This window comes from Rhinoderma darwinii, unplaced genomic scaffold, assembly GCF_050947455.1.
Source record: "Rhinoderma darwinii isolate aRhiDar2 unplaced genomic scaffold, aRhiDar2.hap1 Scaffold_974, whole genome shotgun sequence".
Lineage (NCBI taxonomy): Eukaryota > Metazoa > Chordata > Amphibia > Anura > Rhinodermatidae > Rhinoderma > Rhinoderma darwinii.
Window position 1 is genome coordinate 18,609 of NW_027464549.1, and position 25,217 is coordinate 43,825.

Genomic DNA, 25,217 nt, shown 5'->3' on the forward strand with positions numbered 1-25,217 from the left:
ACTTCAAAGACATAATCTAAAACAACCCAAAGGAAGAAAATTTAGCAACGCCATTATTTTAAGATTTTCCTCTGGAGTACTTTGGAAGAACCTTCTCCGCCAGAGCCTGTATCCATATGGGCCTCAAATAAACATTCGAATGGGTTCTCCAATGAAATCGCCTCTTCTTCCACCTTCTCAAAACGTGGCTTTTTTGCCGTTTTCCTGGGGGGACGAAAACATTCTGCACCTGTGACAGTCACTTCCCCCCCAGGAGGTTCATCTTCCTCAGAGAGAGACCAGTCTATTCTTGCTGACTCATCAATCAAAATGCTCATGGGAGATTCCACAGCTGGGCTAATCAACCCCTCCCCCATCTCCACCTGCTGCTGGTCTTGCACAGCTTCATTTTGTCTTTTTTCAGCCTCCTCAGACATCCTCAAGAATCTTGCTCCTTCCTCCCTCTTCCTATCAAGATCCATTTGATTCCTTTGCTTCCTAGCCTCCTCCTGCTTCTTCCTTTCTTCCCTCCTCTTTACCACTTCAGGACAGTCTCTGTACATATGCCCAGTCAATCCACATAAATCACAGGCTCTAGGCTGTGGACACGCCCCAGCCTCATGTCCAGGATTTTTACAGTTCCTGCACAGTTTAACCCCTGGGCAATCCTCCTTTAAATGGCCAAATTTAAAGCAGTTCCTGCAAAAGGATGGCTGTCCTTGATAATACAGATAGCCTCTGTTTCCAGCCACAGAAAAATTGGCAGGTGGGTGTCTCACTCCCCCAATACAGCTTTCATCAGGTCTTAATTTCACCCAGAATTTATATGTTCCATTAAAGATGTTAAGGATACTTTTCTGCCTTACCCCTCCTTTCACACTTAAACAGTACTGTCCAAGAAAGTTCTTTAGGATATTAACATCCGTGAAAGGGTTTGAACACATGGATAAAAACAGTTTTTTCTTCTAGTTCAAACAGTGGAACAAATGTGACATTCCTCAGTACCTGGTTAGATGCATTGGTCTTCAGACATTCATAGAATAGCAGGCAGGTCCCATCCACATAAAAGGAAATGTCATAGATACCTTGTTTTTTTGATTCTTGAATACAAAAAACATCATTTTCCAGGGAAATACCAGCCATCTTCTCCACAATTTCGTGTCCAACATATGAGATGCTGTTCTTCATGCTGTCAGAGATCTCCACCTTCAGCCGGACTGTCTTCTGGATACCTGAGGAAAATTCCATACCTGCCATCTTTTCAGCTTATCGGTCCAGGACCATAGGAGGATCGCCACTCAAAAGGTCTCCTGCTACCACAGGAACACTCGCACCCCCGACCCAGACCAGAGCAATAAACTCTGATCTGAGCCAAAAGGCCGAGAAGCGATAACCCGAACGGGCCGCGCGTTGCCCGAGCCTGCCCGATACTGCTGTTCAGCCCTTGCAGCGATTCAGCCTACTTCTAGGCAATTCCATGGGGCCCTGCAGGCTCACACACTCACAGCTACACGGGAGGTGAATAAAGGCCGGAGAGGAAGCCAGACAGGATTTGCTTCTTTTGCTTGCACCACAATGCAGTGCTGAAAGAGGAGGAATCTACATAAAAACGCCTTCCTGGCAACGCCCAAATGCCCTGCTGCCACCATGCAGATAAACACTGGCAGCGGCAGCAAGTGCATGCCCACAGCCACCCCTTGTTCCTTCACACCTTGTATCAGCTGTAATCCAGTCCAGTCCAGTGCTGCCTGCTGAGCAGCACTGACCAACACTGCCTGGGCCCAGGCTTTTATCTCTGAGGCCCCATTATGATGTCAGAAAGCTGGCTCTGGCTCCTCAGGGCTCCACTATGACACGTGCAAAGTTCCGTCTGAACTTTATATAAGACGGTGCGGCTCAGTCAGTCACTCAGTGTTGCCTGAGAGGGCAACACTGCAACAGCCGGCCGCCAGGCTGTCTTTTTTTGCACAGCTAGTTGCCTCCAGGAGGCCACAAGAGGGAGACAAGGGACTGCAAAATGGAAAATAAGCATCCACCAACTTTACAGACAACTTCTCCTTGCTCCTACAACCTCCATCCTTGCACAGTCTGTTATTCTTCTAGGTAACATAGTAACAAATCCAAATTGCTGCTCTCTTTGTAGGCAAGCAAGGCTTTGTTGCAACTGCAATTCTTACTCCTTCTTGAAATGTAGGGACGACAGTACATTCGATCACATCCATCTAGTGTACACAGGTAGGTCCATTGTGGCGGGCGGGCGGGCGGCTTTAATGGCTGTTTGCTGTTCCCCTACTCCACTCCACTATTTGACTGTGGTGCTGCATCAATCAGTGGCTGGCTCAGGTGCAGCTCTTTAACTTACCTAAAAGGGAGGGCGGAGAGAAGACAAGGAAGGTGAATGAGCTGTTCCAATGTGAAATGCCGGAAACACAGACACACAGACGACACAAAACAAGAGGTGGCAATGTATTCATTAATTGCATTTAATCAATTAGCTCATTATCACTCATGCATTGTCCAACAGGTGTTGAAATAATGGGATTAAAAGGGGAGATCCCTTCAGAAAGACAGAAACAATGGCAAACACAAAAAACACTTTTGGAATCTGATTTTAGTCAACACATAAGGAAAGGGTGCACCGGTCCTGGAAATACTGCAATACCAGGTCAATGCGTGGAGTGGACAGAGCAAGCTCTATTTCCATCTCCCTGTTCTAAAAATCCATTTAATATATGGTCCCCAGATAGGGGACGTATCAGATATTAAACTGATAAGAACAGATTTTTTTTTTTGAGTTGACTACCCCAACAAAGGAGGTAACCGTTTATTTAAAATTTTGAACAGATTTACAAAAAATCAGTACGTTTTTACAAAAGAAATTTACATAATTTTACAACCATGGTTTAATACATATAAATACAAATTGTCATATAAAACAATTTATAAAAGGGCACTTGGTGGCATCATATTATGGAACTCCATTCACTTAAAAACCATTTTCTACATAAAACAGGAGAGAGTTTTTTATCTAAAAGAAAATATTTGTACATTTCATTAAGACAAATGGCTAAAATATCTTCCACAGCTAAAACTTCATGCTTAAATAATAAAATGTTTCTGGCCGCCCACAGAGCTGCTTTTACGCAGTTGGTGATCTTCCATGCCATCATTTTTCGAGTCTGTGTTGGGCATTCCAGGCATCCATATAAAACGCCATCACTTGTGTATCTCCGAAGTCCTGTAATCTTCTGTACCAAGGGGAGGATTCTTGTCCATATCAATTGCGCGTAAAAACATTCCCAGAAAAGGTGGTAGACTGTCTCGTCATCTCTACATCCTCCCCTTGGACACGCAGCCGAGTTGGTCAGTCCCCTTCGATGCTGGAATGCCCGGCATGGAAGACACTCGTGGGCACAGCTCCAGGCCAGATCTTTCTGTGGGTTAAAAATATATTTAGCGTTCACCATCTTCCATATTTCTTTGCATTTTTGTTCATTAAAATTACTGATGGGAGCTACTAAAACATTTTCTTTTATCTTTTTTAAAATTCCTTTACTATTTTTTACTTCGTTAATATTTTTGTCTTTTAAGTTAAAAAGGTTTACAATTTTTTCTAAAATCTTATACTGGCAAGAAAGGTTAAAAGCATACGGGGAGCTTAAAACCGTGGAGAACCAACCGTTCCTCCTCATAAAATAACCTGTGTTAAAACGTATAAAATATGACCAGTAATGTTCCTTAAAAACTGCATTAAGACATAAAGTAAAAAATTTTATTAAAAGGAATGCTTTTATATCGGGGAAATCTTTCCCCCCCATTGGTTTGGGTAATATTACCTTCTCTCTCCTGAGCTTTTCCATCCTGGAGTTCCATAAAAATGTGAAACATGCTTTAATTATTTTTTTCAATAAAATCTCAGGGGGAGGGAATACCATACTTAAATATAATAAAATAGGTAAAATCACCATTTTTGTAATTAAAACCTTTCCCTCCATTGTTAACTTTCTCATGTTCCACATGCAAATTTTCTGATTGACTTTTTGTGCCACCAAGTCCCAACTGGTAAAACCATTATTTGACTCATTGAAGGAGACTCCTAAAATTTGTACAGACTCTGACACAGGGACTGGAATGTCCATTAAAACCATTTTGCCGATATTTAAGATGTTACTTTTATTAAAATTTACTAAAAAACCGGAGGAGCAACAGAATTGGTAAATCTGTTTAAAGGATTTCTGTAATGACAGGGTGTCCCTGCAAAGGACCGCGACATCGTCCATGTACCCCACCACTTTAGCCTCTAGTCCCCCCCCGCCCGGCAGGGAGACTCCGCTTATCTGCTTATCCTTTCTTAACCTGCAGAGTAGAGGCTCGATCGCACAAATAAAAAGTAGTGGGGACAAGGGACACCCCTGATTCACTCCGGAATTTAAAAGGACATCCTGTGTCTTAAAACCCTTTACTAAAATTTTGCTAGTACAATTTTCATAAAAGGCCTTCAGAGACTGTAAAAAACCTTCCGGTATACCCATTTTTTCTAAAACCTTAAAAAGATAAAAATGTGACACTCTATCGAAGGCTTTCTCAAAATCTATAGATAAAATTGCCATTTTACCTCCTCTCTCTTTCGTGTCACTGATCGCATCTTTTAAAAGGTTTAAATTATCCCATATACTCCTCCCGGGTATCCCACAGACCTGATTGGAGTGTATGATCTGGCCTATCACTGCTTTTAATCTGTTCGCACATATCTTTGCCATTATTTTATAGTCACAGTTTAGTAAAGTGATAGGCCTCCAATTTCTAATGTCTGTTTTGTCCCCCTTTTTGTAAAGCAGGGACACCTCGCCTTTCTTCCAGGACCCCGGGAGGGCTTTTGTTCTAAAAACTTGGGTAAAAAGAGGGTGGAGATCCTCTTTTAAAATACCATAAAATATGACATAAAATTCTATGGGTATACCATCAGGACCAGGGACTTTACCTGTTTTAAAACTCTTTGTAGTTTCTAAAATCTCCTGTTCCGTAATATCCTGTAATAAAAACACTTGGGAAGCAGGATTTAAAACAGCATCCACCTCCTTCAATGAGTCGTTCATAAAATCAACATCAACATGTTTTGTATTAAAAAGATCCGCATAAAAACCGCGCACCTTTTTTAAAATGTTTTGGGTATTTGTTTCCCCGTCTATCTCATTTAACAGGGTATGCTTATCATTTATTTTCTTGAAGAAGTACCTGGAGCAGGTCTCATTTTCTTCAAGATGTTTCACCTTAGAGCGAAAGATTATCTCCTTTCCCCTCTGCTCCAGGCACTGGGAGATTTCTTTTTTAATTTCGGTGATCTCTTTCTCCACCTGCATACCCTGTTCTCTGAACTTGTATTGGGTCTGCAGACGGGTATTTAAATTAGCATAAAATTCAGATTTTTCTTTTGCTTTCTTCATCCCAGCTTTAATAAAAAAATCTCTTATCTTTATTTTCATTTTTTCCCACCAGGAAACAATTAGCATATTGGGATGTCTTACCCGTCTGCAGCCCTTATAAAAGGTGATAAAATCGGATAAAATTTGCGGATCCTCTAAAAGGGATACGTTTAATTTCCAGGCTTTCTTCGGAGTTCTCCTTTGATCGTTCAAATTAACTTTAAAACATAAAAGTTTATGGTCAGAAAACACGTTAGAATTAAGATCACATTTAAAAGGCAGTATTTGATAAGAGCAAAAAATAAAATCAATCCTGGAGCTGCAGTTTACATTGCTCCAGGTGACGCCGTCCTCTTCCGGTAGATCCCTATTGCATTTTTTAAAAACATCAGTAAGTTTAAAATCCACTGTAATATCTTTTAAAATAGACGGGGTTTTATCATAGTTTCGACTTACTGAATTAGAGAACCGGCGTTCCCCCTTTAAAATACAATTAAAATCACCAGCTAAAATAAGTGGTTCTGAATCATTGATAAAAAGGGGTAAAATTTCCAGCATTTTTGCTCTTTCTTTTTTGTCTGTAGAACCATAAAAGTTTAAAAACTGCCATCTAACACCGTTTATAAAAGCTTTGACCATTAAAATTCTGCCTGGTAAAATTTCATAAAAACTATCAATTAAAACGTTCCCTTTGAATAAAATGGCGACACCTGCGGCTTTTGATTCATTGGACCCGGACCACACTGAAGGTCCGAGTCTCCAGTCTTCCTCATATTTTTTATAATTCATGCGGTGAGGTATGCAGCATTCCTGTAGGAAAAACACTGAGGCGGTAAAAACAGAAAGGTAGTTGAAAAGGGCAGCTCTTCTTGTCTGTGAGTGCACGCTTCTTACATTAAGGGAAAGACCACATAACTCAGCCATGAGGAAAAGGGAGAGAGACAGTCTATTTTTATCTTACCCGAGGAGGCCTCAGCAGTCCTCCGCGTCGCCAGACACCCCACTCGAGCTCTCATCATCATATTTCCTCGAGTCAAATGTACGCATCGATGAGGTTTGAGAGGAAGACCCGTCACTCAGCTGACCCCCCATACCTAAGGCGCTTCTTGAAAATGGGTCCCAGACGGACTCAACGGGTAAGATTTGGCGATCTTTGGCAGCGTCCTCCCCTTCTATAGGGGCAGGAATCGCGCTTCTGGACGTCTCAGGGACCACGCTTACCTCGGAGGCAGCTGTCCCTATATCCCCCAACTGTCTGGAAGGGGGGGGGGACCTTTAGCTGTCGCTTCCGGGGGCACGTCAACTGGTTTCCCTGCCTTCAACCTGGCAGGTACTCCCATCGGCACCCCCGCTGCCACCTCCGAGTACGCCCTACGTCTCTTAGTGAGAGCTGCCGCTCCGCCCGGGACCTCTGCCTCAGGTACAGGCTGACCCAGCATCTCTTGCAGGCCAGTAGGATCAGCTTCATCCGAACTACCCTGTGCCCCAGTCTCCTGGGGGGGCTCTTTCGTCCGCTGATCACTGGCTCTGCGTTTTTGTCGCCTCTGCTCTTTAGGGTCACCTGTTTGGGGGGGTCTGCTGGAGGTATCCATGTCATCTTGCTCGCCTCCTTGGGGTTCCTCTCCTTGTACAGGGGTGATCTGGCCTGCGGGCCGCTCGGGACGCCTTGGCCGGTCCTCGGGTTGTTCCAACTCTTTAGATCTGTGGGGACAAGTAGCATACAGGTGACCAACTCGGCTGCAAAAACGGCACCTTTTCCCCAGAGGGCAAGTTTTGGTCTCGTGCTCAGAGCTGCCGCAGTTCCTACAGGTGCTGTCACAAGACTCCTTGGTGTGACCGTACTTTTGGCACTTCCTACAGAATGGAGGCATCCCTGAAAAATAAAAGTCTCCGGCCATATCACCTATTTTAAAACGTGCTGGCGGCAACATTATCCCTCCTGTAAAATTGGCATCTTTATAACACGTTACATTGAATCTCCACTTTGAGGTCCATACACCAACCTCGTTCATTACTTTGCCAATACATTTCACAGTTTTAAAATAAGGGAATAAAAAGGACATCACTTCTTTTAAGTCGGCAAAAGGGCAGTACATCTTTATAACTATCATTTTAGTGATGTCCATAACGTGCTCATAAAAATCAACACCGTCCAGTCTCGGGTCATTTTTTACCGTATAAGCCGCCAGCAGATCTCGGAATACTCCATTCTGTATGAAAGTAACGTCGTATGTCCTCCTTCTTGGGTAATCCTGCACCGCCAAAATTTCTCGCTTCTGGATGTTGAAGATACCAACAAGTACGGTCTCCACCACAAATTTTAAGCCGCAGGTCGTCGCCTTCTCCTCCGATAGCACTACACGAATTGTGTTTTTAATCCGGGCATAAGCCGGTATCTCACATGGATCCTCGTCCATGGTGAGTAAGGTATTGTTACGCTACTCCCTAGTAGGCGCAACGTTAGGCGCAACTCCCCTTTTCGGCCGAAACCTACACAGGGGTATATGGATCGCAACCCGTTGCTCAGGACTAAGCCTCTCTCCCAAATAGCAGCACGGGGGTGAAGTCCAGGCGAACCTGGACGATCCCCCGAGGCCGAGAGAGGGGGTACCTGAGCACCTCCTAACCAAGACCAGGCAGCACTGACTACAAGTAATCAGCACTACACTTGATCTCAGCCAGAAGGCCGAGAAGCGATAACCCGAACGGGCCGCGCGTTGCCCGAGCCTGCCCGATACTGCTGTTCAGCCCTTGCAGCGATTCAGCCTACTTCTAGGCAATTCCATGGGGCCCTGCAGGCTCACACACTCACAGCTACACGGGAGGTGAATAAAGGCCGGAGAGGAAGCCAGACAGGATTTGCTTCTTTTGCTTGCACCACAATGCAGTGCTGAAAGAGGAGGAATCTACATAAAAACGCCTTCCTGGCAACGCCCAAATGCCCTGCTGCCATGCAGATAAACACTGGCAGCAAGTGCATGCCCACAGCCACCCCTTGTTCCTTCACACCTTGTATCAGCTGTAATCCAGTCCAGTCCAGTGCTGCCTGCTGAGCAGCACTGACCAACACTGCCTGGGCCCAGGCTTTTATCTCTGAGGCCCCATTATGATGTCAGAAAGCTGGCTCTGGCTCCTCAGGGCTCCACTATGACACGTGCAAAGTTCCGTCTGAACTTTATATAAGACGGTGCGGCTCAGTCAGTCACTCAGTGTTGCCTGAGAGGGCAACACTGCAACAGCCGGCCGCCAGGCTGTCTTTTTTTGCACAGCTAGTTGCCTCCAGGAGGCCACAAGAGGGAGACAAGGGACTGCAAAATGGAAAATAAGCATTCACCAACTTTACAGACAACTTCTCCTTGCTCCTACAACCTCCATCCTTGCACAGTTTGTTATTCTTCTAGGTAACATAGTAACAAATCCAAATTGCTGCTCTCTTTGTAGGCAAGCAAGGCTTTGTTGCAACTGCAATTCTTACTCCTTCTTGAAATGTAGAGACGACAGTACATTCCATCACATCCATCTAGTGTACACAGGTAGGTCCATTGTGGCGGGCGGGCGGCTTTAATGGCTGTTTGCTGTTCCCCTACTCCACTCCACTATTTGACTGTGGTGCTGCATCAATCAGTGGCTGGCTCAGGTGCAGCTCTTTAACTTACCTAAAAGGGAGGGCGGAGAGAAGACAAGGAAGGTGAATGAGCTGTTCCAATGTGAAATGCCGGAAACACAGACACACAGACGACACAAAACAAGAGGTGGCAATGTATTCATTAATTGCATTTAATCAATTAGCTCATTATCACTCATGCATTGTCCAACAGGTGTTGAAATAATGGGATTAAAAGGGGAGATCCCTTCAGAAAGACAGAAACAATGGCAAACACAAAAAACACTTTTGGAATCTGATTTTAGTCAACACATAAGGAAAGGGTGCACCGGTCCTGGAAATACTGCAATACCAGGTCAATGCGTGGAGTGGACAGAGCAAGCTCTATTTCCATCTCCCTGTTCTAAAAATCCATTTAATATATGGTCCCCAGATAGGGGACGTATCAGATATTAAACTGATAAGAACAGATTTTTTTTTTTTAAGTTGGCTACCCCTTTTCAGGGGTGTCAATGATTTATTTCATAAAAAAATACAGTTTACAATAAAACCAACTTTTGTACAAATGAATAACAATAAAATCAATATTTCATTGCATTACATTACATAAAAGGGACATGGTGGCAAATCTTTATATGTTGGAGTTCCATTCTTTCACAAACCATTTATTTGGAAGGGTGGCATTTCTTTTTTTGTCTAATAAATAATAAATGTACATTTCGCTAAAACAAAGACCTAAAACATCATCAGTAGATAAAACATCGTGCTTAAAAATCAGGATGTTCCTGGCCTTCCATAGAGCTTCTTTGGCGCAATTCATCGTCTTCCACGCTATTATCTTTTGGCTCGCGGTTGGGCATCCAAATAGTCCATATAAAATATCTTCATAATTCAAGTCTTTCAGGTCTGCCATCTTTGCCAAAAGAGGGAATATTTTTTTCCAAAATTCCTTCGCAAAATCACACGTCCAAAAAATGTGTCGAACCGTTTCCTCGGCCTGGCAGCCTTCCCTCGGGCAGACGGCAGACCTCGCGAACCTCCTTCTGTATTGGAATGCCCGGCATGGAAGACATTGATGAATGCAGCTCCAGGCCAGGTCCATCTGTGTATTAAAAAGATAAAACACATTAATAATTTTGAAGATAAAAGCACTTCGTTCCTCATTAAAATTCTCAATCCTGCTGACCGTCTCACTTTCTCTTAGGTCTTTAATTAACTTTTTACTATTTTTCAGCTCATTTACATTTTTTCCCTTCAGGTTGAATAAGGTCACTATCTTTTCTAAAATCACATAGTTTATTGAGAGTTTAAAAGCGTAAGGTGAGGATAAAACAATGTTGAACCACCCAAACCTTCGCATTAAAAACCCTGTATTAAAACGTAAAAAATAGGACCAATAATGTTCTTTAAAAAGGGAATTAAAACAGAAACTGAAGAACTTGATTAAAAGAAACCTGTTAAAATTCGGAAAATCTTTGCCACCCTTCGGTTTGGATTTCATCACAATCTCTCTTTTTAGTTTCTCCATTCTGGAACTCCAAAAGAAGGTAAAACATGCTTTAGTAATTTTTTGCAATAAAACCGTGGGGGGAGGGAAAACCATACTTAGATATAAAAGCAGGGGTAAAATGACCATTTTAATAATTAAAACTTTTCCCTCCATGGTAAGTTTTCTCATGTTCCACATACATATTTTTTGATTTACCTTCTGCGCCACCATGTCCCAACTGATAAAACCATTATCGCACTCACTGAAGGAGACACCTAAAATTGTAATATTATCTGACACAGGGACGGGTATGTCTCTAAAAGCCATGCTTCCTATATTTAAAATATTACTTTTGTCGAAGTTCACCTTAAAACCGGAAGCACAGCAATAAAACTCAATTTGTCTGAGGGTTCTCTGAAGCGACAGGGTGTCCCTGCAAAAAACCGCTACATCGTCCATGTACCCCACTGCTTTAGCCTCTACGCCGCCACCCCCGGGCAGGGGGACTCCACGTATTAACTTATCGCGGCGAATTGTACACAGTAGAGGCTCTAATGCGCAAATAAAAAGCAGTGGGGACAAGGGACACCCCTGCTTCACCCCTGAGTTTAAAATCACGTCCTGTGTCTTAAAACCATTCACTAAAATTTTGCTTGTGCAATCTTTATAAAAGGCTTTAAGTGATAATAAAAATCCTTCAGGTATACCCATACGCTCTAAAACCTTAAAAAGATAAAAATGAGAGACACGGTCGAACGCCTTCTCGAAGTCTATAGATAAAATGGCTAATTTACCTCTTCTAGACCTCGTGTCCTCAATTACGTCTTTTATCAGGTTAAGATTATCCCAGATGCTGCGGCCTGGCACCCCACACACCTGGTTAGAGTGTACAATGTGGGGTATTATGGCTTTTAATCTATTTGCGCACACTTTTGCCATTATTTTATAGTCGCTATTCAGAAGGGTTATTGGTCTCCAGTTCTTCAAAACTGCGATGTCACCTTTCTTATGTAGCAGGGAGACCTCACCCTTCCGCCAGGACTTAGGCAGCATCTTGGAATTAAAAACTTCATAAAAAAGGCTAAAAAGATCCTCTTTTAAAATGTCATAAAATTTGACATAAAACTCACTGGGTATACCGTCCGGTCCGGGAACTTTTCCGGCTTTAAAACTCTTTACCGTTTCTAAAACCTCCTGCTCCGTCAGCTCCTGTAATAAAAAATTCTGGGAGACAGGGTCTAAAACAGTAGTAATCTCCTTCAGTGAGTCACGCATAAAATTATGATCCACAGTTTTAACACTAAAAAGGTCAGCATAAAACTCATGAACTTTACTTAAAATACCCTGTACATCTGACACACCTTCAATATTTTTAATAATAGCCTTTTTATTGTTAATTTTTTTAAAAAAGTACCTGGAGCAGGTCTCATTCTCCTCCACATGCTGAATTTTGGAACGGAAAATTATTTCTTTGCCTTTCTGCTCCAGGCACTGAGCTATTTCTTTTTTTAAATTAGTGATGTCAGTTTTAACGTCAATTTCATTATCTCTCATCTTGTACAGGGTCTGCAGACGGGTGCTGAGAATTTTAAAAAAAGCATGTTTTTCTCTGGCTTTCGCCACGCTCTTTTTAATAAAAAATTCCTTTATTCTTTTTTTCATTTTCTCCCACCATGCACTGATGGGAGTACGCATGTCTCTCCCCCGCCTGCATTTTTGGTAAAATTCAATAAAATCAGTAAAAACCTGTGGATCATCTAAAAGGGAAACATTTAACTTCCAGGACTTCTTACACACCGGTTTATTAAAATCACGCTTTACATAAAATGATAAAAGCTTGTGATCTGAAAAAACATTAGTTAAAACTTCACAATTAAAAGGCAGTACATTCTCATTACAAAAAATAAAATCTATCCTGGAGCTACAGGTGGCGTTGCTCCAGGTAACGCCGGCTTCCTCTGGGCTGCTCCTATTACATTCTTTGTAGACATCAGTTAATTTAAAATCATTTACAATATCTTTGAGCAGTCCAGAGGTCTTATCGTAATTCCTACTTGTAGCACTGGTAAGCCGGCGTTCCCCCCTCAGGATACAGTTAAAATCACCTGCGAGGATAAAAGGCTCAGTTGTATTAATAAAAAGAGGTAACATTTCTAGCATCTCTGCTCTCTCATTTTTGTCAGGTGAGCCGTAAAAATTTAAAAACTGCCATTTTACGCCGTCAATAAAAGCTTTAACCAATAAAATACGTCCTGGAAGAATCTCTTGGATAAAATCAATAAAAACGTTTCCCTTAAAAAGAATGGCGACCCCTGCTGATCTGGATTCGTTAGATCCAGACCAGACTGATGGACCATACTTCCAATCCTCTTTGTATTTATGGTACTTCATTGCATGGGGAATGCCGCACTCCTGCAGGAAAAAAACAGAGGCTGCCAGGCCAGATAAAAAACTGAAGAGAGCAACCCTTCTGACTTTGGACTTGGCGCCCCTCACGTTGAGGGAGATCCCCTTTATTTCAGACATCGTGGAGATTTGATTGTGTTAGTCTTGATTTTAAAAAAATAAATAATCGTGTTACTTAAAATCAGACTTGGCCTCCACCAGCAATACCAGAAATCTCGCTTGAACTCAACTCCCCGCCCTCGTCTGACTCTTGCGAGAAAGGGGATGACTCAGGAGAGGAACTACCTTCAGTGAGCGTCGAGCCAACAGCCCTCATCTCATATACAGGGAGCCCAGATTCACACAGCCTTACCTGGGTCTCTAACGGCTGACCATATAGGTCTGTATCGGGTGGGTCCCCCAAGGGCCCCGCCGCTCCCCCCTGAGGCCGTGCAGGCCGTGCAGGCCGTTCTAGAGGGGGAGGTTGCGCACATGGCGGGGTGTCGGTTGGCTCGGGGGGAACAGCGCCCACCCTCCTCACCAGTAACGACGAGGGGGTGGTCCTAGGAGGAGCCTCACTTTGCTTTACGGACGTATCCATTTGCTCCTCCCCTGTCACCCCCCTACCGGCACGCTCCTGTTTACCCTTTTTACGGGGACCCACTTTCAGCCAACCTTCCTCTTCAGACTCCGTATCTAGAGACCCAGGATTGGGAGCAGGCCCGGCATCCACTGAGCAACCAGCACTCTGGGATGCCTCAGTTATCTCACTGGCCTGCCCCTTCTCAGCCTTACGTTTGGCTTGGCGTTTTTCTTTCGCACTGGACTCCCTTCTCTCCTCTGAGGCTGTTGGCTGTGAGGTACCTGCTTTGGCTCCAACAGACCGTACTCTTGAAGCCCAGGTACCCCGCTGCTCCTTTGCAGCACTGGCTTGTTCCTCTCCCTGAGGGCGGGGCTGGTCCACTGGTGGAGCACGTGGGGGCGCCCCGGGTTGCTCTTCTTCTCCGCTTCGGTACCTATGAGGACAAGAAAAATACAAGTGACCAGTTTTTTGACAAAAGTTGCATTTTTTTTCTTCTGTGCACTCCCTTATATTGTGCTCTTTGCTTCCACAGTTTCTGCAGGTGACATCGCAGTTAAAACTGGTATGTCCATAGGTACCGCAAGCCCTGCAGAAGTTTGGCATCCCTGAGAAGTAGAGGTCGCCATTCACATTTCCAATTTTAAAACGAGCCGGTGGTAATCTCGTTTCTTGGGTGGAGGGGTCCTTAATCAGCGTAACTAAAAACTTCCATTTGGCGGTCCACACTCCACACTCGTTCATCACTTTCCCCAGGAGTTTGACATTTTTGAAGTAGGCAGCTAGAAATGCTGCCACTTCCATATCTCTCACATATGGGGAATACATTTTAATCACCACGAGTTTGGTTATTTCAAATTCATGCTCTACTACCTTGACTCCCGCTGCTACGAGTTCACCTTGTTTCCTCTCAGCTCGGTCCATAGCATCACGGAGTATTCCTTCTCCCATGAAGGTGACATCGTAGATTCCTCGCTTCGGGTAGTCCTGGATAGCCAAGAGCTCGTTCTTGTGGACCGCCAGCAGATCTTCCAAAATGGCGTGGACTAAAAATTTAATACCACGGGGACCGCCTCCACCCTCTGCCACGATAAATCGTGCAGAATTCTTAAGCCGGGCGTACACCGGCACCGCATCGGGTTCGCCTGCCATTAGCGTGGCCAGGTCGAACCGCACAGCTTTCGCTGCGCCCCTTGTCTTACGGAGACCAAGGGGCTGGGGGGGATCGCAACTCGTTGCTCAGGACTAAGCCTCTCTCCCAAATAGCAGCACGGGGGTGAAGTCCAGGCGAACCTGGACGATCCCCCGAGGCCGAGAGAGAGGGTACCTGAGCACCTTCTGACTAAAAACCTCCTGTATAAATACACTTGGTCTTAGCCAAAAGGCCGAGAAGCGATAACCCGAACGGGCCGCGCGTTGCCCGAGCCTGCCCGATACTGCTGTTCAGCCCTTGCAGCGATTCAGCCTACTTCTAGGCAATTCCATGGGGCCCTGCAGGCTCACACACTCACAGCTACACGGGAGGTGAATAAAGGCCGGAGAGGAAGCCAGACAGGATTTGCTTCTTTTGCTTGCACCACAATGCAGTGCTGAAAGAGGAGGAATCTACATAAAAACGCCTTCCTGGCAACACCCAAATGCCCTGCTGCCATGCAGATAAACACTGGCAGCGGCAGCAAGTGCATGCCCACAGCCACCCCTTGTTCCTTCACACCTTGTATCAGCTGTAATCCAGTCCAGTGCTGCCTGCTGAGCAGCACTGACCAACACTGCCTGGGCCCAGGCTTTTATCTCTGAGGCCCCATTATGATGTCAGAAAGCTGGCTCTGGCTCCTCAGGGCTCCACTATGACACGTGCAAAGTTCCGTCTGAACTTTATATAAGACGGTGCGGCTCAGTCAGTCACTCAGTGTTGCCTGAGAGGGCAACACTGCAACAGCCGGCCGCCAGGCTGTCTTTTTTTGCACAGCTAGTTGCCTCCAGGAGGCCACAAGAGGGAGACAAGGGACTGCAAAATGGAAAATAAGCATCCACCAACTTTACAGACAACTTCTCCTTGCTCCTACAACCTCCATCCTTGCACAGTTTGTTATTCTTCTAGGTAACATAGTAACAAATCCAAATTGCTGCTCTCTTTGTAGGCAAGCAAGGCTTTGTTGCAACTGCAATTCTTACTCCTTCTTGAAATGTAGGGACGACAGTACATTCCATCACATCCATCTAGTGTACACAGGTAGGTCCATTGTGGCGGGCGGGCGGGCGGGCGGCTTTAATGGCTGTTTGCTGTTCCCCTACTCCACTCCACTATTTGACTGTGGTGCTGCATCAATCAGTGGCTGGCTCAGGTGCAGCTCTTTAACTTACCTAAAAGGGAGGGCGGAGAGAAGACAAGGAAGGTGAATGAGCTGTTCCAATGTGAAATGCCGGAAACACAGACGACACAAAACAAGAGGTGGCAATGTATTCATTAATTGCATTTAATCAATTAGCTCATTATCACTCATGCATTGTCCAACAGGTGTTGAAATAATGGGATTAAAAGGGGAGATCCCTTCAGAAAGACAGAAACAATGGCAAACACAAAAAACACTTTTGGAATCTGATTTTAGTCAACACATAAGGAAAGGGTGCACCGGTCCTGGAAATACTGCAATACCAGGTCAATGCGTGGAGTGGACAGAGCAAGCTCTATTTCCATCTCCCTGTTCTTAAAATCCATTTAATATATGGTCCCCAGATAGGGGACGTATCAGATATTAAACTGATAAGAACAGATTTTTTTTTTTTTTAATTTTTATTGAAAATAAAGTCAGATTACATTTCATACATTTGTCATGAAAAGTACAAAAACAAAATATTCAAAGATACATCCATCATTTCAAAAGAGAAATATCCAAAAATACAAACACAAATACATTGTATCCTCCCAAAACAAAACAAAAAAAACCCATTCTTATAAGAACAGAAAAAAAACACATTAAATTCAATTAATAAGCCATGACCGCCATTTTTTGTATTTCCAGACTCCTTCGGCATCACTGCCAAGTCTTTTTCGGTCACATAGCACATACAGAAATAAACGTCCACGGATCATGCCCAAACACTCATACACTTCAACGTCCTTTTGCTTAAAAACTAAGATATTCCTGACATCCCATAACACTTCTTTTACGCAATTTACAATCAACCACAACAACCTAGCTTTCTCTCTATTCACACCACACAACCCAAACATCATCATATTAAACGTCAATAATTCAACCCCAGTTATACCTTTGATCAATTTACCCATCCCTTTCCATACATTCTTAGCATACTCACACTCCCACAGTAAATGAACATAATTCTCACACCTACCACATCTTGCCCTGGGGCAGTTCTCACTGTTTACCAACCTTCTTCTCCGTTGAAACTCGCGCGTAGGTAAACACCTATGCACAGTCATCCAAGCAAGATCCTTTTGCCTGTTTACTAACTCTTTACTTTGCACATTCTTCCACACTGCTTTACTCTCATTCTCAGTCAAACCAGCCACACATTCAACCATCTCTCTTGACTCCAAAACTTTCATCACTTTCTTGCTCTCACACCAATCATTCACTGTCACATTCTCTAAGTGGTTCCTCCTAATGCACCTATCAATCCTCATATAAAACCATGGAGTACCAAAACTTGTTGGCTCCCTCAAATCCCTTACCATTAATTTATATCTCAGTAACACCCTTCCAGCCAAATACTTCACCATACAACCATACACACTTTCCTTCTTACTGATCGACATACAAAAACTTACATACTTCACCGCCAGAAAACATTCAATATTCATCAGACCTTTTCCACCATTCACTCTTCTCTTCACCACTTTCTCTCGCTTCAATTTCTCCATCTTTGAGTTCCAAAGGAACAAAAAAATTACTCGGATGATTCTCGCCAGACATCTGTCAGGCGGAGGAAAAACATAATTAATATACAACAGAATTGGAATAATCACAGATTTAATCACCAAAACTCTCCCATCAATCGATAAAGTCCTTAAAGACCAAAAATTTGTTTTATTTTTCACCCGTTCTAAAACTCTCCCCCAACTCTCTTTCCCATACAAATCATTGTCAAAAATCACCCCCAGAACTTCCACCCCACCTTGTCTCACTGGCCATCCACACAAGTCATTTTCCTTCCATTCATCAAAAAACTTACAACCGCTTTTATCCACATTCAACTTAAACCCACTCATCATACAAAAACATTCAATCAGCAACTTAGCCCGCTTAACAGCAGCCATACATTTACACACAACCGTGACATCATCCATATAACCAATCACACGCACATCTCTCCCCTTACTGCCAGGGATTTCTACACCCCGCATTACCTTGTCCCGCCTAAACATACCCAACAACGGTTCAATCACACAAACAAATAAAATTGGTGACAATGGACACCCTTGACGAACTCCTGACATAATCCTCACTTTCTCGCTCAGAAAACCATTCACCTGGATTCTACTCCCTATATCTCTGTATAAACACTGAATCCATCCAGCCATTCTCTCCGGTACACCCATTTTCCTCAAAATCTTGAACATAAAATCATGCACAACTCTATCATACGCCTTCTCAAAATCAACCGTAATCACAGCCACACCTTGTTTCCTATCCTTACAGTCCCACAACACATCTCTCAAACCCAGCAAACATTCAGAAATCCTCCTGTCAGGCACTGCACACATTTGTTCTTCACCAACCATACAGTCAATCACACTTCTCAATCTATTAGCAATAATCTTAGATATAATCTTGTAATCGCAATTTAAGAGCGCTATCGGCCTCCAATTTTTTAAACTCTTTTTCTCCCCTTTCTTAAACAAAAGAACAGTCACACTTTCACTCATACTTTTTGACAACCTACCTCTCTCCAAAACTTCCTTACAAACTTCCCATACATAATCACCAATCATATCCCAAAATACACAATAAAATTCTACAGGCAAACCATCACTCCCTGCTACTTTCCCCTTCTTCATACCATTCATTGCATCCTCTACTTCACTCTTCCTTATGTCCTCACTCAAAAAACTCTGATCAATCTCATCCAACTGTTTATCCACATACCCCAAACATTCACGCTCTAATGAACAATCACGCTTCTTCTCAGTAAACAAATCCGTATAAAACTTCCATACTTCATCCAGAATCTCATTTTTACCAAACACTTCTACACCATCCTCTCTCAACACACTCACCATTCCAGTTTTTTTATTAAAAGCTTTTTTAAAGAAAAACTTTGTGCATTTCTCATCTTTTTCCCTTACTTCCACTCTAGCTTGTGCAATAATTTTCTTACCTTTTTCCTCCAAACATCTTTTAACATAATCACGCGCTTCTTCAATCTCACCTTCAACATTCATACCCACCCGTCTAAGTTCATACAAATATTCCAATCTTTTTTGCCATCTCTCATACTCCTCCATTTCTTTCCTTCCTCTTTCACACCCTTTTTTTACAAAAAACCTTTTTGTTTCGCTTTTAACCCATTCCCACCAGTCAATCACACTAAAAAACTCCCCTTTCTTTGATTGCCACATCCCAAACAATCTCCTATATTGCTCCCGAACACATTCATCCTCCAACAATGTCACATTTAATTTCCATACACCCCTACCAAATTCATACGTACTGTTACTTTTAACCACACATTCGATCCACGCATGATCCGTGAACGGCATCCTCCTCCTTTTAAAGTCCATAACAGTTAATGACCTAGAACAAAAAATAAAATCAATTCGTGACGATATATTTCCAGTATTACTAAAATACGTATAACCAAAAGAACCATCATTTTTTTCACGAAAACAATCCTTAAGTTCAAATAAACTCACAATTTCATTTAATTGTTTCCCAGTACTATCCACCCCACTATCACCTCCACCACCAACATTACTCCTATCCCCTGCATTCACTGTACAATTAAAGTCTCCCAGAAGGAAACAATTTTCCCTCCCCCCCAAGAAAAAATATAATTTCTCAAACATCTCCGCTCTTTCTCTCCGTCCAGTCGGAGCATAGACATTAATAACTTTATAAGAGGCACCTCTATACTCAAAATTAACTAATAAAACCCTCCCCTGAACTATGTGAATTACCTTCTTCACAACAAAATCATTACTTTTAAATAATATTCCCACCCCCCCGTTTCTTTCCTGGGATCCTGACCAAATTGCAGGACCCAAGGCCCAGGTAGCATTTATAGGTTCCTCCAGCAAACAACACTCCTGCAAACATAAAACATCAAAATGATAATTCGACAGAAAATCAAAAGTTGCAGCTCTTCTTGTTGCAGTCCTGATACTCCGGACATTTAAGGAACCTATAACAAAATGCATTATTTATAAATGAAAGTCAAAACAATTCAAACACAGGGCCTCACGACTTCTTTAAAGCACCCCTTCCTCTATGTTTCGTCGGAGTCCCATCCGCAGCAGTACGAGCCACATTCTCCTTCTTATTCCCCACTACACCTCTTGTGAAGTGAATGGTTTTCGCCAACTTGGTAACAGTACCGCTCTCAAGGTAGCCAGCCCCAAAAGAAGAGGTAGAAGAGTCAGAGTCCACCGCAGCCGATGAATCTCCCCCTCCCCCACCCGGACTGGAAAATTCCTCAATGCGCTCACTCAATGGCGTTGAAACTACGCTCTCTGGTTCCTTGCGCTTCAGAGAGGATTTATCAACCTGCATCTCCCCCGGATCTCCAGAGGACTCAGATGGAGCTTGAGCCTCCTCCCCTTCAGCGACCAACAGGTCCGGAACTGCAACAGCTTCCGTCATCACCGCAACAGGAACATCCTCCACAACAGCCGCCTCATGAACCTCCGGCTCCACCACAGGTGGCGCTGTTGGACCGGAGGCAGCAATCTCACCTCTCACGACCCCGGCATAGGACCTCTGTACCTCTCCATACACCTTAGGGCACCGCCTGGCCAGGTGTTCCACAGATCCGCAGAAGTGACACTTACGTGCCTCCTCACAATTGGCAGTCTCATGTCCAGGCTTGTAACAGTTTCTGCATACCTGTCCAGTGGTACAATTCTCCCGGGTGTGGCCAAAGGCGTAGCACACCCTACAAAAATCCGGCTGGCCAGGGTAGTGAAGGAAACCTCTGTTGTTCCCAATAGCAAAATTCTGGGGAGGGTGGCACAGACCATCATGCCCATTTGGGTCTGGACGCAGCTCCACCCAAACCCTCCTCATACCATTAAAAGTCCCAAGAATGTTCCTCCTTTTCTCCACACCAGAGACATAGGCACAATAACGACCCAAAAATGCCTGGATCTCCTCATCCTCAACAAAAGGATTGTACATGTGGATTACCACCGGGATCCTCTTTTTCTTGGTCTCACAAGGGACAAAATCAATTCCCTGCAGCTCTGGATGGGAAAGGTTCTCCTGACTCCGGAGGTAGCAGGTCCTCATTTCACTCACGGTGGAAAAACTTGCATCAAAGAATCCTTGCTGGGGAAAGGACTGAAGACAGAAGATCGATTCGTGTGCCATTCCCAGAATTCCTTCCAACACCTTCTGTTGCACATGCAAAATTCCATACGACGTCCTCTTCTCCTCTGCGATAAACAGCCGAACTGTATTGGGTGCATTAGGCGGTCCAGCCATAATCCTCCTCGTCCTCGTCCTCCGATCGCCTTCCCTGTCTCCTGGATCACCCCCTAAAGCAGCAGGTGGCTTAAGCTGGCGGACCAGCGATGCCACAAGGCCAAGGGCGAACACTCAGACGGACCTCCCAGCTAAACCACTTGAGCTTAGCCAAAAGGCCGAGAAGCGATAACCCGAACGGGCCGCGCGTTGCCCGAGCCTGCCCGATACTGCTGTTCAGCCCTTGCAGCGATTCAGCCTACTTCTAGGCAATTCCATGGGGCCCTGCAGGCTCACACACTCACAGCTACACGGGAGGTGAATAGAGGCCGGAGAGGAAGCCAGACAGGATTTGCTTCTTTTGCTTGCACCACAATGCAGTGCTGAAAGAGGAGGAATCTACATAAAAACGCCTTCCTGGCAACGCCCAAATGCCCTGCTGCCATGCAGATAAACACTGGCAGTGGCAGCAAGTGCATGCCCACAGCCACCCCTTGTTCCATCACACCTTGTATCAGCTGTAATCCAGTCCAGTCCAGTGCTGCCTGCTGAGCAGCACTGACCAACACTGCCTGGGCCCAGGCTTTTATCTCTGAGGCCCCATTATGATGTCAGAAAGCTGGCTCTGGCTCCTCAGGGCTCCACTATGACACGTGCAAAGTTCCGTCTGAACTTTATATAAGACGGTGCGGCTCAGTCAGTCACTCAGTGTTGCCTGAGAGGGCAACACTGCAACAGCCGGCCGCCAGGCTGTCTTTTTTTGCACAGCTAGTTGCCTCCAGGAGGCCACAAGAGGGAGACAAGGGACTGCAAAATGGAAAATAAGCATCCACCAACTTTACAGACAACTTCTCCTTGCTCCTACAACCTCCATCCTTGCACAGTTTGTTATTCTTCTAGGTAACATAGTAACAAATCCAAATTGCTGCTCTCTTTGTAGGCAAGCAAGGCTTTGTTGCAACTGCAATTCTTGCTCCTTCTTGAAATGTAGGGACGACAGTACATTCCATCACATCCATCTAGTGTACACAGGTAGGTACATTGTGGCGGGCGGGCGGCTTTAATGGCTGTTTGCTGTTCCCCTACTCCACTCCACTATTTGACTGTGGTGCTGCATCAATCAGTGGCTGGCTCAGGTGCAGCTCTTTAACTTACCTAAAAGGGAGGGCGGAGAGAAGTCAAGGAAGGTGAATGAGCTGTTCCAATGTGAAATGGCGGAAACACAGACACACAGACGACACAAAACAAGAGGTGGCAATGTATTCATTAATTGCATTTAATCAATTAGCTCATTATCACTCATGCATTGTCCAACAGGTGTTGAAATAATGGGATTAAAAGGGGAGATCCCTTCAGAAAGACAGAAACAATGGCAAACACAAAAAACACTTTTGGAATCTGATTTTAGTCAACACATAAGGAAAGGGTGCACCGGTCCTGGAAATACTGCAATACCAGGTCAATGCGTGGAGTGGACAGAGCAAGCTCTATTTCCATCTCCCTGTTCTAAAAATCCATTTAATATATGGTCCCCAGATAGGGGACGTATCAGATATTAAACTGATAAGAACAGATTTTTTTTTTCAGTTGGCTACCCCCTCGCGGGGGTGTCAATGATTTATTACTTAAAATTCAAAAACATTTACAATAAATTACAGCTTTTTACAATGAATTACAGTAATAAAATCAATTTACATAAAAACACATAAAAGGGGACATAGTGGCAAATTCTTATATATTGGAGTTCCATTCTTTTACAAACCATTTATTTGAAAGGGTGGCATTTCTTTTTTTATCTAATAAATAATAAATGTACATCTCGCTAAAACAAAGACCTAAAACATCGTCAACAGATAAAACATCGTGCTTAAAAATCAGGATGTTCCTGGCCTTCCACAGAGCTTCTTTTACGCAGTTCATCGTCTTCCATGCAATAGTCTTTTGGTTCGCGGTTGGGCATCCAAAGAGTCCATATAAAATCATTTCGTAACTCAAGTCCTTTAGGTCTGCCATCTTCTTCATTAGAGGGAATATCTTTATCCAAATATGTTTTGTAAAATCACAAGTCCAAAAAATATGACGCACTGTCTCCTCAGCCTGGCAGCCTTCCCTCGGACAGACGGCAGACCTCGTGAATCCTCTCCTGAATTGGAATGCCCGGCATGGAAGACATTGATGAACGCAGCTCCAGGCCAGGTCCATCTGTGTATTAAAAAGATAAAACACATTAACCATTTTGAAGATAAAAGCACAGCGTTCATTATTAAAATTTTCAATATTAGTGACGACTTCATTTCCTCTTATGTCTTTTATAAGTTTCTTACTGTTTATCATGTCATTAAAATTTTTCCCTTTAAAATTAAACAAGGCCACTATTTTCTCTAAAATCACGTAATTTGCTGGTAGATTAAAAGCATAAGGTGAGGTTAAAACAATTTCAAACCACCCCATCCTTCGCATAAAAAACCCAGTATTAAAACGTAGAAAATAAGACCAATGATGTTGTTTAAAAAGAGAATTAAGACAGAAACAAAAGTACTTGATTAAAAGAAACCTATTAAAATCTGGAAAGTCTTTGCCACCCTTTGGTTTGATTTTCATTACCGTCTCACGTTTAAGTTTCTCCATTCTGGAACTCCAAAAGAAGGTAAAACAAGCTTTAGTAATTTTTCTTAATAAAACCGTGGGAGGAGGGAAAACCATGCTTAAGTATAAAAGCAAAGGTAAAATTATCATTTTAATTATTAAAATTTTTCCCTCCATGGTAAGCTTCCTCATGTTCCACATGCATATTTTTTGATTTACCTTCTGCGCCACCATGTCCCAACTGATAAAACCATTGTCGTACTCACTGAAGGAGACACCTAAAATTTTAATATTATCAGACACAGGAACCGGTATATCTCTAAGAGCCATGCTTCCTATGTTTAAAATATGACTCTTGCTGAAGTTTACTTTAAAACCGGAAGCACAGCAGTAAAACTCGATTTGCCTAAGGGTTCTCTGAAGCGACAGGGCGTCCCTACATAAAACCGCCACATCATCCATGTACCCCACTGCTTTGGCCTCTACGCCGCCTCCCCCGGGCAGGGGGACTCCACGGATACACTTATCGCGGCGAATTGCGCATAACAGAGGCTCCAATGCACATATAAAAAGCAGTGGGGACAAGGGACACCCCTGCTTCACCCCAGAGTTTAAAAATACGTCCTGTGTCTTAAAACCATTCACTAAAATTTTGCTGGTGCATTCTCTGTAAAAGGCTTTAATAGATAATAAAAATCCTTCAGGTATACCCATACGTTCTAAAACCTTAAAAGATAAAAATGAGAGACACGGTCGAACGCCTTCTCAAAGTCTATAGATAAAATGGCTAATTTACCTTTTCTAGACCTCGTGTCCTCAATCACGTCTTTTATTAGGTTTAAATTATCCCAGATGCTGCGGCCTGGCACCCCACACACCTGGTCAGAGTGTATAATGTGGGGTATTATGGCTTTTAATTTATTTGCACATATTTTAGCCATAATTTTATAGTCGCTATTTAGAAGGGTTATTGGTCTCCAATTCTTTAAAACTGCGATGTCACCCGTCTTATACAGCAGGGAGACCTCACCCTTCCGCCAGGACTTAGGCAGCATCTTGGAATTAAAAACATCAGAAAAAAGGTTAAAAAGATCCTCTTTTAAAATGTCATAAAATTTTACATAAAACTCACTGGGTATACCGTCCGGTCCGGGAACTTTCCCTGTTTTAAAACTCTTAACAGTTTCTAAAACCTCCTGCTCCGTCAGCTCCTGTAATAAAAAATTCTGGGAGACAGGGTCTAAAACAGTAGTAATCTCCTTCAGTGAGTCACGCATAAAATTATGATCCACAGTCTTAACATTAAAAAGGTCAGTGTAAAACTCATGAACTTTACTTAAAAGACCCTGTACATCTGACACCCCTTCTATATTTTTGATAATTGCCTTTTTGTTATTTATTTTCTTAAAAAAGTACCTGGAGCAGGTCTCGTTCTCCTCCACATGTTGTATTTTTGAACGGAATATAATCTCTTTACCTTTCTGCTCCAGGCACTGGGCTATCTCCTTTTTCAAATTGGTGATGTCAT

At 43.4% G+C, this 25,217-nt stretch overlaps 3 non-coding genes and 1 pseudogene across 3 annotated transcripts; all 4 read right to left on the reverse strand.

Annotated features, from left to right (window-relative positions):
• Positions 1-2,607: 2,607 nt before the first annotated feature.
• LOC142734362 (U2 spliceosomal RNA) lies at positions 2,608-2,795 on the reverse strand. Its single transcript, XR_012880337.1, has one exon. It is a non-coding gene; the product is annotated as a U2 spliceosomal RNA (small nuclear RNA).
• Positions 2,796-9,324: 6,529 nt separating this feature from the next.
• LOC142734367 (U2 spliceosomal RNA) lies at positions 9,325-9,540 on the reverse strand (annotated as a pseudogene).
• Positions 9,541-16,082: 6,542 nt separating this feature from the next.
• On the reverse strand, positions 16,083-16,273 carry LOC142734366 (U2 spliceosomal RNA). Its single transcript, XR_012880340.1, has one exon. It is a non-coding gene; the product is annotated as a U2 spliceosomal RNA (small nuclear RNA).
• Positions 16,274-22,524: 6,251 nt separating this feature from the next.
• LOC142734371 (U2 spliceosomal RNA) lies at positions 22,525-22,721 on the reverse strand. Its single transcript, XR_012880343.1, has one exon. It is a non-coding gene; the product is annotated as a U2 spliceosomal RNA (small nuclear RNA).
• Between the last annotated feature and the right edge of the window lie 2,496 nt (positions 22,722-25,217).